Raw genomic sequence first — 17861 nt, 5'->3', positions numbered from 1 at the left:
GATTGTCCAAGCTTTAATTCCCTTACTTTTCTTTTTCCTGAGTACATTACTGAATCTCTGCTTTCCTCTTTTTTTTGCTTGCATTGGTATCCTTATGTTTCAGTAAATGAAGCTATAAAGCATTAGAGTTTGCTTGTGTCTATCTTTCAAATAAAATAAGTTAGAAATGAAAAACACCTTAATTTTCATTTATCAGTCTATCAAAAACTTCATTATGAGTGTTATCTGTTTGAATACAGAGAACAAAATAAAAGCCATCCTACCTTTCAGTCCATCTGACTAATTGTGTTAATGGTTAGGTGATGTTTCTAAGTGATCTCTGCAGGAGTTTAATTATACATTAAACTATGAACCCTGAAAAGATAATAAAAAAAGAAAAAGGTCATACCTCCAAACATTTAAACAAAAATGAAGATAACATAAAATTGAGAAAAGAAAGGTAACAAACAATTTCTCCAAGCTTAGGATAAATGACAACTGCCAAGATACATAAGATTGTTCTTGGATTTTAATTTTTTTCCTCTCAAAACTATGATGAGCTTCTATTTAAAAATTTTAAAAGCATGATATCCTGTATTTGGGATATCATCCCCTATATGACTTTACAATGAAAATCAAACTAAGAGTCTCATGATTCACTAGAATTATTGTAACATTTTCTCCAATAAAAGTAATCCTGGTCAGAGCTTAACACAAACTAGAATTTGAAGAACAACTAGGCAAAGATCATGACTACTTATAATGATAAAGAGGTTTTAGGTATTAGGAAAGTTATTTAGAACCAGGAATCAGAAAAGGAAAGATGAAGGAAAAGTTGGTAAACATGGTAATGGTGTTGACAGAGATGAGAGACTGAACAGCAAGGGGTAGAGCTGAAATAGATTCTGAAGACAAGAAGGTATGAACTTCTTTTTATGAGAAAAAAACAGGCATGAGGAAGACAGAAGTCAGTAGGGTCTGGGAGTGGACATACAGAAGAAAGGAACAGAGTCATCCTAGGTGAGCCCGGTCTCTGGGTTCAAGTGGTAATGTTGGTGTTTCTATCACCAGCATAGATCCACATGAATATAGGGAGTATGAAGATCTTAGCAGACGAAACAGCAAGCTCAGATTTGATCATAATATGTTTAAACTGAAGAGAACAGTATTATACCTTCTGATGAAAACAATTTAAGGATAGACAGGGCTATACTGTGATTAGGCAGGAACATTGCAGGCAGAGAAAAAGATATGGGTAGTCACTACAATAAGCTGTTTTATGAGGCAGAGATCACCTTTTGGCTACTCTAATGTATTGTGCCTAATACACTTGCCTAAGGCAAGGCAAGGCATAACACTATCATAGAATCAATTAAAAATTTATTTTAAACAAAACTTATTTAAATAAAAAACCCTACACTTATTATAAAATAATTTCAATTGAAAGCCTTACACTTATTCCAAACGTATTGTAAATACTAAAAAAAGGTTTCTTGTAGCCTGTGGAAAAGTTATTGAAGTACATCCTTACAGTTACAGCCTAATGATTTTGTGGAATAATTAAAACACATTAATTTCTTTTCTCCATTTATAGCTATGTTCTAAAAGTGCATTAATATCAGCTGCGCTATTTTCAACATCTGTAACACCTGGGTTGTCCATTGAAACTGGGGCTTGTTACACAACACAGGACCTCAGTTTTTAAATAATTGCTAAAATTCATACCATTGCATTTTCTTGTTTTCCAGGAAAACACAACCCATCAGAACCATCAGAAGGCTCTGTAGTTTAGATTTGTTCTGTAGAGACTTCAGATTTTGATATGCAGATCTTTGCCTTATTTTTAATCTTTGGAAATTTCTCATTAGAGAATCACCACAACACAGACAATACAGACAATTTTGGGGGATTTAAACCTGCCTGTAGATTGTATTCCTCTAAACAAATACTTTTCATCCAGGGAGGAGAAATTTCCATGCTGTGAAAAATAGTCCTTTTTATTATTTGAAGAAGAAATTAAAGAACATATGAATAGTACTGAATAACACAGAAGGGTGTTAATAGATCACATTCACAGATTTATGAATAGCTATTAATTTTATGTTTTCTTCATATTTGTTTTGTTTCAGTTTTTGTGGGGTTTGTTTGATTGGTTTGTTTTTGTTGTTTTTTTTCTTTTCTTCTTTCTTTTTTTATTTGCTTTTCAATGTCTCCTTTCAACTATTGCTGCCTACAGCAGACCAGCTTATTCATGCCAATAGCTTTGCTGGAACAAATTGAATAATCACTTTTAAGGGAATAAAATAGTTTGATCCAACCCTTTATTTTCTCTTCAGAGGACTAAGCTGGAGTTTAAAAAAAATCAGCAAGAGAAAAACAATAAAACCGGCTCTGGTCAACATTTGGAATCTCTCTAGTGGAACATATATCTCTCTCCTGTAATAATGAACTATGTGTGTAATTGTCAAACTAATTATTTGTGTTTAAAGGACTGAAAAATGAAACATGCATACAAAATACATGATACGCTCGAATTGCAGAGGCAGCCAATGGTAGAAACATGGGCTCTAGGTCTCCTGAATCCAAACCTTGTGTCTAAAACTTTGACTTACTTGCACAAATGAACTGATTGACAGTTGCACCTAGTTTTTTACTTTTGTACTTTTCTTCCTGTCTTCACACTTCAGCCGTCATTAAGAATTCCTTTTCTGTGTATAATGTATATAAACACACATATAATATAAGCAAACAAATATCTGATAAAAATGGAGTAGATGGAGCTCTCTTCTTTTTCTGCCAACATGTTTCTGGTGTCTACTAAGAAAATGCAGACAAGCACACACATATTACCAAACGCTGTATTAAAATTCTGATTATGGAAATCATGTTTCTGTGCTTATTTTATATTATTTTATTTTATTTTAGAAAGGTATCTAAAATATTTCAGATTTATTACATTTTGATGGATCTTTTTTGCCCTCTGGTTACTTCATCTCATCTTCTTTCAGGCAAGGTACAAACAAACAGCAATTATTACCTAGTACTATATCTATTAATAATGTCCATAGTGGTTTTGTACTATATTAATAAAATGAGGTTTGGGAATATGTGGGGTATTCAGGTCATTGCAGCCATAATATCATAAAGTGATAATGAAACCAAGTTACATGTAACTGATTTGTTTCACTGTAATAAATCTGAAGTATCATAATTCAGACAAACATTTATGTTACTCTTGGCAATGGAAAGTGAGTTTCTTTGCCAGCATTATTCAAATTTTAGTCACAACATTTTACAAAGTAATATCCTTGTATACAATCCAAATAGTTCATTTATTTATTTATTTATTTATTAATTGGCAATTTTTTTCTCAATTAATTAATGTTATATAACATTTAAGTTGATGTGGAATTAATGGCTGTAGCCTGTTGAATTATAGCTCTGTTATTTGATACAGATTTTTAAAGATTAGTAACCAAAGTATTTTCTCTTCTTGGACTACAGTTCAGTGGTTAAATCATGGCAACAAAAATGTGTTTTCAGAAAAGGTAACATACCACTTCACAGGTATTTTCCATTCAGAGCATGTTCTTGAACAAAAGGTGAATTAATTATTCATGTGATCTTCATGTGAAACTACTCCTATTCTCTATCATAGAGATGGTTTCATGGTTGTTATGCCAGTTTCATTTAGTATGTTTTCCCTACTTGTCTATTTGTTTTTCACTCACTATGGCAAACTAAATTCTTAAGCAGATTTCTGATTTATGAACCTCTATGAAGTTCAGGACTAAGACAGTACAAATTCCTCACAATAATATTTAATTCAGGCTATATGTATATATATACACATGCATATATAAAACATTGGAAGCTCCTGAGCTGTTAGATAGTAATTCATAGTCTGGATTACTTTTAAAGTCCAATAACATACAGGCGGGTGACTCATCACAGTTGGTCAATAATAATAATTTATTCAATTAGAACTCCGATGCTTTCTAATTAAGTATCTATTAACTAGCTGATCCAACCATTACATTCACTGGAATACAACAGATCTTGGCTCAGGTTTAAATTTCCTAATGGAGAGGAATATAAAATGCTAATCTATTTCTCTTAATGACACTGTTTCACCATCAGTACCTTTTTCAATGGAGAAGAATGTTTTCTTCCATTGCAAATCCCTTCTCTCACAATTTATATTTTACAGACAACATTGCTCACAGGTGTCACAGGTCTATCTGCCAAGATTTAAGTACTTCATAATAAGCACATGTGGTTTTTTTATGGATTGATGATTTTATTCCCACCCTTTGTGTGACTCTTCTGATTCCAGGCTTTCTCGTTGCATCAAGAACTCCCTATTTCCACTATACCTGGTCACTCATTCTGGCTGGCTGTGATCACTTCCCTGTCTTCTGCATGTTTTCACATACCTTCCAGGATGATTTGTTCCATGATCATACCAGGCACTGAGGTGAGGCTGACTGGTCAGTTGTTCCCAGGGTCCCCCTTTTTAAAATTTATAAAAATGGATGTGATACTCTTTTCTCCATTCACTGAGAACTTAACAAGGCTAGTTAAATGCAGTACTGTGCTGTTTCCTTCCATGTAAAAGGTAAGTGTTTCAATAAAATGAAGATTTTATGTAGTGGGAAAATGAGTACTGATAGCAAAGATATATAGCTTCAAATACTCACCTAGTGCAGCATTAAGCTCAGCTGAGTTTTACATGATTTACAGTTGACTGTCTAAGTAACTAGACCAGAAAACCAATGACAGTGACCATCTAATGGAAAGAGAACATAAAAAGCAGAGAGGGTACTCTGGTACTTTGCCATTCTTATAATCCAAACAGGATACCAAGTTACTTCAGTCCTCAGAATGTCAGAACAGTCTGAGAAGTTCAAACCTGTCATCATCACAGGGTAAGCATGATACTTGTCATACTCATAACTGAATATTAGGAAAAAAATTATAGTATTAGACTAGTCTGTTAATAAAAGAACCTGGATGAGAATTAAAAGTCCAGATTATTTTTTTATATATATATTTATACTTTTTTTTCTCATTGATCATCTGATTAACAGCTGACTGGCATAGAATTTAAAAATACCTCTGTGAGCAAATACTGGAAAAAACAGAAATTGTCATTAAAAAAACCCCAAACCCAGTAACGCCCAAACAAAAAAAATAATCATTAGTATCACTGTATCAGTGATATACTCAGAGCAGTAGGCAGCAAAGATGATTACTATTTCTTGTGTGTAAGGATAAAAATTCTGTTAAAAAAGGTTTCTTTTGATTCAACTATAATGCTATCCCACTAGTTATAAGCACTTCTGACATGCTATGGAGAAGAAAATACATGACAATAAAAAGCAGAGGATTCAGGAAGTAGAGTCAGAAACAAGACCAAGAGGAGTAGAATTTCTTACCTCAGATTTTCATCTCCTCCCTTCAGTGAACCTACTCTTAATGAAATAAATAGAATATGGAGCTGAAGAAAGTTTGTAAGCAAGATATATGTTTCTGCAGGAAACATATTTGGATAGGCAGTTACACCACCTGGATTCCAGTACTTTCACTAGGTGTGACAAACTCAAAAGCACTTTTTTTCATTATTCTGCTCTTATCAGTGGAGTAAGAGGCTCTCCCAGAGGTCAAAAAAATATCCCCATTCTGGAGGAATGTTTTCAATTATCAGCAAGATAGAGATGCTCAAAGCACAGTCATCACTGTTAGAAACCTTCAAATAGGGTATGTGAACACCCTTTTACTTCTATTAGAGGTAGTTCAATGATCAAAGGTAGTAGGTAGCATACTGAATGGAATTAACTTGACTATTTACTAAAAATAAGTTTTTAAATCCAAGATGCTTAGTCCTCATTTTCCTAGAAGTGGTGACTTTTTTTTTTTTTATTTATCACTTGTTCATAATTATGTTAACATCAGGACAGCTAGAATTGGCATAAATTTAGCTATTCATATATCCAAAGCTTGTGTTCAAAATAACTCTGATCTGCTATTGGCCTTGGATACTTATTCCATTGCTTCCAGCTACCTTTGAAACACGAAAAGACTTAATTGTTCCCTTCATTCAGCCTGAAAGTGTTTGACAAACCCATTAGGTTTAACAAGCTCTGAGACTGACTTTTGGACACTGGCTCAGTTGCTCACAACAATTAGGACTCCCAAAAGGTATGTGATTAAACCAGAATCCCAGCAGTTTCATAAGGTGAAAAAATCAGGTCCTAATATTTATTTTGCTGCAATAAGGCTTAGAACTTCCTGAAAAACAAATCAATTTAAAATAGTTGAAACGTGTTCTTTCACTCTAATTATGCTATCACTCTGTTCATCACCTGATTTTAATAGAGGAAACTGGAGCGTATTTCCCTGGGCTTTCATCTTCCTCAGTTAAGTTAAATTTTCACACTATTGCTGAATTTGCATTAATATTTTTCAAGTTCTTTTTGGTAGAAATAGTTACACGCTTGTTAAGTTAGAGAAAGAGACAGGAGAACTGGAAGTCCCTTACTTGGGCTACATATTTGCATTCATGTATTTGCTCAGAATAAATACACATTCCACAGGTTTGATCTGCTGTTTTTCTATCAATTTGAACACATATAATGTTTTACAGCCACAATCTCATATTTGGTAGCTTATAAGTCCAATATATTCAACTGTAAAGATGTTTCATCTTTAAAAATTGTCCTTGTTTTATATATATATTGCAAAAAAAAAAAAAATAAAATATATATATATAAGAACTAGACACAAAAAGATAAACTGAGAAGGAATAGAAATAATATTCTTATCAAAATAAGATGTATAAAGCTTGGTACAGGCTCTTAGGAGATCAAAATAATTTAAAAAAATATGCATCATAATTTTTAGTACTATAGTAGGTGTGTTAATAGATCAAATCACTCTAATCCGAGTTGCCTCCTACTGAACAATTTCTTCTTATCACTGACCAAAGAAAGGAGTATGGGGTGACTAACATGGATGCACCACCTTATGTAAGGTAAGTAGTGTCTGAGATGTTTACAATCCACTGAGCTTGATCCTCAAAACTTGAACGGCAGGGAAGACTGCTTTGGTTATCTGTGGTTAAAAGAAGTGTGAGACAAGTTTTGATAAGGAGAAAAAGATTCTGTGTGTGAAGAAAAATTAAGATTAAGCTCTAAAACAGTACCCTGTGTTACTATTATTGGGCAACAGTGATGAAGAGAAATAAAAAGAAATTATCTGTTTAGAGTGAATTTGAATGGTTTACAGACCAGCTTTAGTCTGATATTAATATGAACATTCAAACAGATGAAGAAATAAACCTCATATAGAGGAAATAATTTACATTCGTATTTGTGTTTAAGCCTATCAGAGGGATGCCTAAACACAGATTTCTGTAGTGCAAGTCCTTCTATAGCTGTGTAAGGTCCTTTTTTCTCTCTCCTGCTGCATAGATCGAGCTCCTACATCATGCTACATCTCTTGCTAAAATACTACTATATATCCAGTGTTAAAAGCAAATGTAAAAATAAATACTTATCTACAGTACATCAAACACAAAAATAAGTGATCCTAAATCTTGTATGAGTTAACCTGTGAAAGAATGTTATAAACAGAATTTTTTCAGGTCTTTAAACTTGTTTTAACAATTCAACCTTTTATTCCCCCCACCCTTTTTTGTTTCTTTTCAGTGAGTAGGGCCTGGCATGTATAACATTTAAAGCTTTATTCTTATCATTAGAAGAACAGGCAGTTTTCCAAATTCATTAAAGTAAGAACCATCAAAACATTTCCAAGGTGCTCACTAGGGCAACATGAGAATTTTGACGAAGAGCTGTAAATAAAATTAGCAAAGCAACCCTTGTGTTTGTAAAGTGTTAGCATTTATGTAGAACACAAAACACAGTAAAGTAGTTCAACAATTGAAATAATTTTTTTAAATCAACAGTAATAACCACATTTAACAGCTACCAATTATCTACATTCTGCAATATCTGCAATTTTAGCAGATTAGAAGTTGCTAAACTATGATGTTGAAAAACTTAAAAAATCAATAGCTTCTGCAGATTTCATTTAATATATATATTTAAAGATGGAAGGAAGTGATGAAAATATAAATATAGCTTACTTGTCTTGAGGTAAGGTATACCACAACGAGCAGGCTTTGCTTTCCTCCATTAACTCAAAAAACATCAGTGATTTCCATACAGAATCCTAAGGCCATGCGCATAGCAAAATTTAATTTAAAATCATGTTTGTACTGAGTTAAAGACAACCAGTCAGGCAGTTCATGTCATCACTGGATGAATAAGCCTTTTTAGTAACTGCGAGGTGATAAGCACTGAACACCCATTACCATATTATCACATTATCAGCAGAATTGGTAGAAACACTTTTTGCATCTACTGCAAAACGTAATCAGTGTTTGGATACAAAGAATGCTGTAGACAGTGTTGGAAAAAAATCCTATTTTGCTTATGAGCTGAATCTGGCAACTAAGGAGGTAAGAACAAGTATTTTTATTATACCTTGTATTCTGCCACAGGATCATAGTTTTTGCCTGTTTTTACCAAAACAAAAAAATATATTTAATTTATGTCACAAAACCAGAGTGGATAGAAAAGTTTCCAAAAAAAAGGGTATCTACACTCTGTTTAAAGGCTTGGTGAGACAAAACTCTAAACATCTTCTGTTCATTCTGTACTTCAAAGTGATGGCTGAGGAACCTACGAGGTGAGGTGCACTGCTGGACCTGCTATTAACAAAGAAGGTCTCGGGGATGAGACGGCTGGGGGCATCCTCGGCTGTAGAGACCACAGAATAGTGGAGTTTACTATTTTTGGTGTAAAAAATAGAGAAAGATTACAACACTGGATTTCAGGAAATCAAAGTTTGATCTTTACATTTGAGAGCAAAGTAGATCTTCAAAGATCTACTCAGTGGAATACCATGGGCCAGGGACCTGGAAGGTATGAATGCCCATGAGAGCTGGGCAACTTTCAACAACTACTTTCTCCAAGCTCTAGACTGGTGCATCCCTATGAGAATGAAATAATGCAGAGGAGGTAGGAGACCTGCATGGAAGGGTAAAGGTCTTCTGGAAAAAAATAAACAGAAGAAGGAAATTTACAGAATGTGAAAAACAGGACTGGCCACTCGGGAGGCATATAGGAACATGATCAGAGAATGCAGGGATGCAATAGGGAATGCTAATGCCCATCTGGAATTAAATCTGGCAGTGATTATCACAGACAACAAAAAGGGTTTTTTTCCAGTACATCAATAAAAAAAGGAAGATTAGGGAAATGTAGGCCAGTCCTAGCGGCAGAAGACACCTAGAAGGTGGAGTATCGGAATGCCTTCCTTTCTTCAGTCTTCACCGCTAAGGCTGACCCTCTTGAAACCTGGACCCTGGAAAACAGAGATAAGGACTGGAGAGACGAAGACTTTCCCTTGGTGGAGGACCAGGTTAGAGGCCATTTAACCAAACTGGTATTCCATAAATCCATAGGCCCTGATGGGATGCATCCACGAGTTCTGAGAGAGATGGCAGATGTTATTGCTAGGCTATTCTCCATCATCTTTGAGAGGTCATGGAGAACAGGAGAGATGCCTGAGGACTGAAGGAGGGCCAATGTCATTCCAGTCTTCAAAAAGAACAAGAAGGAGGACCCAGGGAGTTACAGGCTGGTTAGTCTCACCTCTGTCCCTCTAAGGTGTTGGAAAAAATTGTTCTGGACATCATCTCAAAATCTGTGAAAACAAAGAAAGTAATTGGGAGAGGTCAGGATGGATTCACCAAGGAGAAATCATGTTTGACCAATCTGATTGCCTTCTATGATGTCATACCTGGATGGCTAAATGAGGGGAGAGTAGCAGATATTATCTACCTTGACCTCAGCAAGAGTTTTGACACGTTTCTGTGTGATCTGCCCTAGGTGTTCCTGCTGCAGCAGGGGAGTTGGACTTGATGATCTTCAGAAGTCCCTTCCAACCCCTGTGACTAATAAAAAAAATAAAAAATGAAAAGAAAAAGATTCCTCATTAGGAAACACAAGAAGTGTGGACCAGATGAGTAGACAGTGAGGTGGATTGAGAGCTGGCTGTGTGGCAGAATTCAGAGGGTTGTGATCAATGGAACAGGGTTGACTTTAACAGCTGTAGCCAGCAATTTCCCTGAGGGGTCACTCCTCAGTCCAATTTTATTCAACATATTCATCAATTACCTCGATGAGGGGACAGTGTGTATCCTCAGCAAGTTCACTGATGGTACAAAAATGGGAGGGGTGGCCAAAACTCCAGAGGGCTGTGCTGCCATCCAGCATGACCTGGATAGGCTGGAAATCTGAGTAGAGAAGAACCTAACAACATTCAACAAAAGCAAGCATAGGGTACTGCAACTGGGGAAGAAGAACCCCATGCAATATAAGTTAGGGTTGGACCTTCTGGAAAGCAGTTCTGAGGAGAAGGTGCCTGGAGTTCTGGTAGACAGTAAATTATTCATGATCCAGCAATGTGTCCTTGTTGCCAAGAAGGCCAATTGAATCCTGGGATGCATAAGGAAGGGTGTTGCCAGTAGATCAAGGGATGTCATTCTCCCTCCCTACTCTGCCCTGGTGAGGCCACATCTGGAATACTATGTCCAGTTCTGGGTTCCCCAGTTCAAGAGAGACAGGGAACTACTACAGAGAGTCCAGTGGAGGGCAACAAAGTCGACTCGGGGATTGCAGCACCTCCCTTATAAGGAAAGGCTGAGAATGTTGGGACTCCTTAGCCTGGAGAAGGCTGTGAGGAGACTTCATCAATGTCTATGAGAATCTAAAAGGTGGGTGCAAGGAGGTTGGAGCCAGACTCTTTTCAGTAGTTCCCAGTGACAGGATGAGGGGCAAAAGGCAAAAGCTGGAACACAGGAAGTTCCATTTAAATATAAGGAAAAACTTCTTTACTATGAGCATGAAGGAGCACTGGAACAGGCTGCCCAGGGAGGTTGTGGAGTCTCCTCTGGAGACATTCAAAAACCACTGCTGTCCTGTATAATACATTCCAGGCAATCCTACTCTAGTGGGGGAGTTGGACTAAATTATATCTAGTGGTCCCTTCCATCTCTGACAATTCTGTGAAAGCAGAAATAAAGTTAAAAAAACTGAAACACACTCCATGATTTTCCACTCTATTTAACTACAGGGCTTTGGCTACACTTACCTCCTCATGTTATTCAATTAAAGTGAATGCGTGAAGAGTATATTTTCTCTGGTAAAAATATTCAGTAGGAAGGCACTTTTAAATGGCATTTACATGAGAAGTTATATTTAAAACACACAGAGAACTGATAATTAATTGTAGTATGTGTAGCACCAGAAACAAAGGATATAGTGTAATTCCAGGCAATCGGTCACAGCTAACCAGTAACCTTCAAAACAATGTCCAGAGTTCTGAATTCTTGAATTTTTTAAACAGCCATAGAGATAAACAACAAAGAGTTCAAACATTAAGTTAGTCTCTAGAAGCCTACGTGATCTCGTGCACATTAGATAACAAGACATGTAAATCTAGTAAATTTGTCAACCAGCACTTTAAATGTGGTCCCTTGTGATGTTTCTAAGCACATTTACAACTGGGATTAGATTAGACTAAACAGTTGTGGAGGAAGTCACAGTCTCAACATACAACTTGTTGCAAAAAAAGAGATTTTCCCAAATCCCAAGTCTGAAGGAGACAGAAATTATTTTATTTTCTCTTCTTCTATTTACTCTTTTTTTTTTTTTTTTTTTTTTTTTTTTCCCTTTTAAACTTTTTTTTTCCTTTTAAACTTTTTTTTAGCCACAATTTAGAGGACTAAATTGTTTGTATCAGCCATTGGTTGATCTGCGAGAACTGAACGGCAAGTTCTGTAGACAGTCTTTACAGATCTGGAACACTTTTGTTTTATGTTATTTTATGATATTTTATTTTATCTTTTATAAGGAAATGTTTAAAATATAAGCACCAACACGCATGCATACACGTGTGCGTAACATGTTCTTTATCTTAGAATTTTTGCTTCTAGGTAGTAGCTTTGAAAAACTACAACCTAGAACTATCACTCTAAACTATATACAAGATTAAAATAAATAGATCCTCTGAGCATGTGATTGAGAAACATCTGATTCACTCTGATTGCAAATGATGTCTGAAGTGTGAGCTTAGATTAAGACAGCTGTATCTGGCTGAGTAAATTCAACCACTAAAGGCCAAAGATGATGAACAAGTTTGTCTGAAATAGATGCTGTCCGAGTCAATTAAAAACACACACTGAAGACATCAGAGGATTAAAACAACACATGGAAATAGATATGGAGATAGCCACTCACTATTGTATAATGGAATTTAACAGAGTAGTTTAGACTCTGATTTCCTCACACTTACACTTTTCTCACAGTGAGTAGTATTCTTATGTAAACACTCATGAGAACGTTTATTATGGAATACGAAATGCTGTTCAATGTGATTAGGTGTATAAAAGCTATAAATAATTACTGTCAATAACACAATAATCATCTTGTAAACTTAATGTGTAGTTAGTACTGATCAGTAATGTACAGTTAAAATAAAAACAGTAATTTCAACTGAAAAGATGGTTTCTGTAAACTATCTTCATGATTGGAAACTATAAACCAAGTATTTAATTTTGATCCAGACACACACATATTACTTGAATTAATCTTTTCCTGACTTTGATTTTAACTCCTGCATAACATTGTTATCACAATGTATAGACTACAGCCAGAGAACAACTGACACCTCTGACTGCTAATTTATCTTCCTCTGCCTGAGATGTTATATTTAGCACACACAGTGCAGCCTTAATACTCTCAGGAAACAGTTGCAGCAAGTTGTACTTGAATTATAGTTCGCCGAAGAGACTTTGTTCTTACCAAGATACGCATTTTGCTGTTTAACTGATACTAAATTAACGGCTTAACTATTTTTTAATCCATGTTTTCTTCTTCCTTCAGCCCTTCAGTGCAGGAACATTTTTCACATTCAATTATTTTCTAATATTTCCCTGTCAAGACAGGAGTTGAGGAAATATATCAAAATAATGGCACTCCCTGCAGGATTGAATTGTTTGTAATGTTGCCATCATTATCTTATATTAAACAGCTTTTATGCAGCATATATCAGCAGTTATAAAGTGTTAACATTTGTTGAAGTAAATGATAATAAATTTAGAGATTTATAAGATGAAAATGTAAAGAAACCTTACAAGAGAAACTTTGGAAAAGTTTATATGAACTTCTTGCTCTGATGTGTATGATTTCCTCTACAATAAGTTGATTTTGAATTTTCCAATACCTTATACAAACAAGAAAATAAAAGAATAAGAGAATGATGGTAACATTCTTGGAAATAACATATACTAGAATGTTAGAAATGTGATTTGGTAGTCAGCAATCATGCAGATTTTTTAAGGTGTAATATAAACCTTTGCAAGCGAAGAACTCATGTTTTATTTAAAAATGTCTTGAGTACACCAATGAAACGATTCTGTTATACATGCTTTTATGTTATACATGTTTTTAGGTAGGGGTGTATATTTGGTGCTTTATTGAATATTTTTAAAAGAATAAGAGAATGATGGTAACATTCTTGGAAATAACATATACTAGAATGTTAGAAATGTGATTTGGTAGTCAGCAATCATGCAGATTTTTTAAGGTGTAATATAAACCTTTGCAAGCGAAGAACTCATGTTTTATTTAAAAATGTCTTGAGTACACCAATGAAACGATTCTGTTATACATGCTTTTATGTTATACATGTTTTTAGGTAGGGGTGTATATTTGGTGCTTTATTGAATATTTTTACTTATTTTTTACTTTTTTTTTTTTTTTTTTTTTTTTTTTTTTAAAGCGGCTGGATTGCCCATAATTTTTTGAGCATTTTGAAGGCACGTCATGTAAATCACCAAAATTTACAGTCCTTTATGTAACAAATAATGGTATATATTACAAGAATACTTGATAGATCTGACAAAGGTAACTTCGTATTTATACTTTTTATCAGTTTTATACTTTATAGTTAGAAGTAATTTCCATCAGATATCCTGAATTAAACTTAATTTTACCTATCCAAATATTATGTGTTTAAGAGCATTACCTAAATCTTATCTTGCTCTCTGATATTTAAAGTAATCGAGCAAATAGGAATTGGCATTCTAATGTGTAACCAGTTAAATTCAATCCCCTACCAGCCTCTATACTTCTGGTTTTCACACAAGATCCTCATCCCCTCTAATTCTTCAACAATTTGAACAATATTTGAGTAGTGTTTTGAGGCCAAATCTCATTATATAACAGTTATTTTAAACAAATATTTTATTTTAAACAAAGCAATCACTTAAACTATTATGCTTGCATTCCTGTTAGCTGCCTCAAAAAGACTGCAATTCAAAAATTGTATTAGTCAGTAATTGGCTTGAAATTTCCACAGACACCAATTTATGTTTCTTTAAAATAAAATCAAATATAAATGGAATATTAATTATAATTTATAGCTTGTTGTTATTGTTAATGGGGCCATTGGCTACTAAATGCTTCATTAGAAACTGAGTGTGACTCCTGAGAACACTGGTAGTCACAAATACAACACAAACCACTTTTTGTCTTTGTTTCCACTGTTAAAATCCTTCAGACATGTAAGATACTACAGCTGCAGATGTGTGTTACAGCCTTCGTATCTACACTATTAGGTGCTCCCAGGCCAAGAGGTGCAGGAATTGAGGGTACTATTATTTCCCAAGAGACAGCTGTCATTTCATCTAGAAGTCACAATTTGGAGACAGCTTCCTGAATGTATAAAGAATAATGCTGTAACCTGGTAGAAAGAATATGTGATTTTACTATTGTCCAGATACCAAGTCTTATAATTTAAGTCAAGGACGCTCTACCTTAAAGGACGTATCATGTTACATTTGTCTCACCCAGACTGACCTCTGACCTAGCTGTTGAGAATTCCTTTGCAATCAATGGAGAGTCATTGTTCATGTGACCCATATGAGACCTTTCTTTAAAAGAGATAAATCACACTGTATGTACTATATTATAAACCAAATCTACTGCTTAATTTTTACTTTTAAGGTCATATGAGCCTACCAGTAGACTATAGCTCCTCAATAACAGAATTGGTATGTCACACTGAGGTCTAGTGAACAATTCAAGTATAAAATGATGCTGTTACAAAGAGAAAGTCTGCCTCACCTCTCACTGACAATTGTACACTCCCCTTTCACTTCTCTGTTTTGTGCTGTAACAAGCATTTCAGTGGCTATCCACTAAATTATTCAGGGAACATATCTAGCTGAAAACTAGCCCAGAAAAATAGTAATAGCTGTTATTCTTTTGGCTCAGTAATCCTGATGTGGTATATCACAAAGTAAACCAAATCTTTGTGTTAGTGTTAATCTGAGGCTAGATACAGTTAGGTTTAAAATACTTAAAATGCTTATTAAATTACAACAAACAAGAACAGTAGTGGACTTTTGTAATGACATTACAGAAAAAAAAATATGTTCAGGAAGATGTGATTGCAACTGTATGGAAAAATCAGTAACTCCTGGAAAAAATAATCTGAAAATAATTTGGAATACATTTTAAAAATGATTTTCCATGTTGCCCTGTCACATTAAAATTACTGTCACCACTCAATTTAAATTGGAGCTGACAAGCTGACAAGGTATGTTGTTGGTTTTATCCTTTAACATTTAAGTTATAGTTTAGTAGTAGACAAAGTAGTGCTTTTGCAATGCATGTCCTACAGAAAATTACAGGAACAGTAGCAGGTAACCTAAAGGTGCAATCAAAATTAACCAACATATCATGAATTTTAAATGTGAAAGGTTTTGTAAAACTGCTGCTAGACTTATCTGTACTTCAATAAATGTTCACTGAAGATATGTGCTTTAAATTATCATCTGTGGTGGGATAATCTTCAAACAGAGGAAAAGGCAAAATGTGTCAAATAACAGTTATGAATCATTTTTTCAGCTCTAGTTTTACTTTGCTAATTTATACTCAAAACATGGGCATTTTCAAACTGAACTTACAAGTAATAATTTATCTGATTTTTTAAAAAACCAAACAGCTCAACTACTATGATGTAGAAAAGACATATTTTAACAAAAGTCATTTAAATATCAGAAGGATATCTGTGTTTTAAACTCTGATTTAGTCCATTAAGTAAATCCACACTCAACTGACACATTATGCAGACTCTGTAAAGCTCTTAGACTATTTTTTCATTAAGAAAAACATTCTTAGCATAATAGCTATCTGCTTTAACTGGGGAGTTTTAAAATTAGATATTTGTTTCTAAACTAATTTACTTTTCTATGCAGTGAAATGAAATATAAATTTCTTGCAGATAATATATCACCTCCTAAAAGTGGACCCTAAGATAGGTGAGACAACTTATAATTGTTTCCATCTGTTCTCATTCTGAAAGGGAGTGACTTTTGGAAATCTGAATTTGGATGAGATGAAACCCGTACGTAATTTCCACTGACACAAGTACAATATCAATCTCATCAGATGTTTCCATCAGTAATCTCAAATAAAGAGTATCCATCATTCTCCAAAACAGTTTAACAGACAACATCTCCTTTAACATGAATCACTGAATATATAACACCACAGATTTGTGTTACTCATTTGCAGGTAGAATGAGGTGATTTTGTAAGACATTACTCTTATTCCTCTTGTTACTCCTTAATATATGTAGCTCCTATGCACATGCATAGCTTTTAAAATTAGTATTATTTGACAATTGTGGCAAAAAAAATGCTTTAACATTCCACATGAAATACATAAAATAAAACCCAGAATCCTTATGCCAGAGATTTGCCTGCCGGATAAAAAAGATACCAAAAAATAATTCTATTTTAATGGACAAGGTGTACAAAAAAGGACTCGCTACTAGAAGAGTACAATAATTTATATCACGCCTTGGAAAGCTTAATTTGTTGTAATAAGCTATTTGTTAAAAGGGTACAAAAGCTAGATATTAGGTTGTTATGTGCAGTCTTGTCAGGTAGCCTGTGATTTGAAACTTCTGTTTCCTAAAGGAGACTGTGCTGTAGAAAAGGCAGAATACTGACAGTGCCTGTGATGTTCTCAAAGTGGACTCCATGCCTCTGGAAAACCACGGCAAGACACAGCTCTTACAGCAGAATCTCTAAAATATGTTTGGTGTGGCTCTGTTTTTTTCAGCAAAGTGAAATTTCAGCGTCATCTCACTGGAAGGGATGTTGAAGGAATAATATAAATGCCATTTACAAACAAAATATTGGAATTTAGCTTAAATTAATTTTTAATAAATTTAAGACAAACCAAGTTAACCTGCAGTTTGGCTGAATTTGATCAAATTGTGAGTTTCTAGTGAAAAAACAAGGCTGGGTATACCTGTTACAAGAATGGAAACTGACTATAACCTTTGTATATATGCTACAAGCCAAAGCAAATGAATTTTTAAGAGCTCTGCTTGAGAATTTATTGTCCAATAATTCCTCCAGAAGATCATCTGTTTTGAAAGGTATTTGCAACCCTCCTAAATAGTATGTGCAGATTCAAGCCAAAAAAGTACCTGCCATCTACTATGTAGTACGTTATTTTTCTCCTCCTTCAGAAGATTGTTTCATGCAAGTGCGTCAGGAGAGCTTTTATAGGAGATCAGTAATATTTTTGAATTTCCGAGTGACCGAGAAATGTGCCTGAATTACTCTCAGGGACAAATGTTAAATGTAACACTTACGGGAAGAAAGAGATTAATATAACAAAGTGAAACATAACACCTTGAAAAAGGCACAGTCAAGGCCAATACACCTATAT

The sequence above is a fragment of the Chaetura pelagica genome, unplaced genomic scaffold (genome assembly GCF_000747805.2).
Source record: "Chaetura pelagica isolate M959 unplaced genomic scaffold, ChaPel_1.0 scaffold57, whole genome shotgun sequence".
NCBI lineage: Eukaryota > Metazoa > Chordata > Aves > Apodiformes > Apodidae > Chaetura > Chaetura pelagica.
This window is presented reverse-complemented; position numbering follows the sequence as displayed.